This window comes from Etheostoma spectabile, chromosome 10 (assembly GCF_008692095.1).
Source record: "Etheostoma spectabile isolate EspeVRDwgs_2016 chromosome 10, UIUC_Espe_1.0, whole genome shotgun sequence".
Lineage (NCBI taxonomy): Eukaryota > Metazoa > Chordata > Actinopteri > Perciformes > Percidae > Etheostoma > Etheostoma spectabile.
The window spans coordinates 24,037,473-24,039,395 of record NC_045742.1 but is presented as its reverse complement, the minus strand read 5'-3'; positions in this window follow the sequence as shown (position 1 = coordinate 24,039,395).

Sequence of the window (1,923 nt, the reverse complement as noted above, 5' to 3'; positions counted from 1 at the left end):
AAGTAGCCTTGCGAAAGCTACCTGGAGCACACAAATGTTACTAGAGAGCACGCTGAGGGACATCTGTTGGTACACGATCCGTCCTGCCTGCACGATCTGTTCTGTGCATGTGCAATATGTTTGTGCACGCGCAGATGATAATCATGATGTACGAGGATTTACCAGGGATTTACGGCACTGCACGATCCGTTCCACAGTAGCTGTCTGCTTTTAGCCTCCACCGAAAGGCTAGCGTTAGTTTAGCTAACAGTTAATTCGGCTAAATGTAAATGTGCTGTATTTATATAGCGCTTTTCTAGTCTTAACGACTACTCAAGCACTTTTTCCATCATACAGGATCCATTCACCATTCCCACCATTCAACACTGTGGCCGAGGCTGCCGTACAAGGGGCACCCCTGACATCAGGTAAACACCCTCACACACTTCACACTCCAATGGCGGTTATATATATATTATATACTTATAATATATTTATATATATTATAGCTGTTTTTTTTTTTTCTTTCTGTAGCTGTTTTTCCACAATGTTAGTTGAGTAAGTTATTGTAGACTGAATCCAAGCTGGCGGTTGGCCGGGAAGCTAACGGCGGTGGAGGCTAACCGTCCTGTTAATACATCCATGAGGCTAACGGCTAACGGCTACAACTATGACAGATCGTGTACTGTATTAGCTAAGAGAACGGTTAGCCTCTACCGGGAAGCTGACGTTAGTTTAGCTAACAGCTATTTCGGCTAACAGGCTGACAGCTTGATTAAAATAACGTTAGCCTACTCAAACTAAACAGTGGGAAAAGCAGCAACAGCTAAATTGAGACTTTACAGTAATAATAAGGACAAGTATTGCGTGATTGTATTTTATATGAGCACAAGTAAAGTAGAACTGACGTAACAGCTGTTATATATTTAAACAGTTAATTTAAGTTTTGAGGGTCTTTTACATGCTGTCTCAGCTAACGCTAGTGGTTAGCCGAATTAGTTTTTAGCTAAGCTAATGTTAGCTTTCCGGTGGAGGAGAACATCTTGAACTGTCTATGGGAACAGATCGTGCAGTGTTGTAAATCAGAGTTCATCATTATATCATCTGTGCATGCGCAAACATCTTGCACATGCGCAGAACGGATCGTGCAGGCAGGACGGATCGTGTACCGACAATATCAGTGGACATGGAGGACACAGTGTTTACATGGCAATGGCTACATTTTAAATATCTGTCTGCCAATAGGCCTAAAACATAACATATATGATTATTATGACAGAGACTGGGACTCCAGGTTAATAAGATTCTGACTTATTAGCAAGATATGAATTCAGTTGTGATTCTGTGAGAATTCACAGATCCAGTTTTTATTTTTAATCTTTCCCCCAAACATAAAAATGAATCTACATTTATGTGTGTGCTCAAATACGGCTTCTGGAAATAAAATAAAGGATTAAAATATGAATGACTAAACAGACATTAATGAAGAAATTCCCCAGCACATTGGCCAGGAGTCCTTCTTGATGCCTACTAGCTCAAACATTTCTCTCAGATAAGGTTGAGGATGATGGGAATGTCTTGCTGTTTTCTTCATTTTCAATCATGTCGCTCTACATACTACTATGTGCAAACGTTAGCGCCATCCATGCTACTATGTGCTAACGTTAGCATCATCAAGCCTCAATGATTTGCTGTGAATTAATGCAGAATGCTGAATCTGTTGAGTTGTCTTAGTCGTGCATTAAATGCAACGTACAGTAGGCCTACATGTATTCCCATCCATTTAGATTAAATATGGTATTGATGACATAAACAATAATAAGGATAACTCCAGTGAAATGATGTGAAAGTTGAGAACTAGATAAGGACTGTATTAAAGCTGATTCTGGTGTCCAACTTAGCCCCAGGTGTGTCTGTTAAAACAGACAGAGACGACTTCTCTCT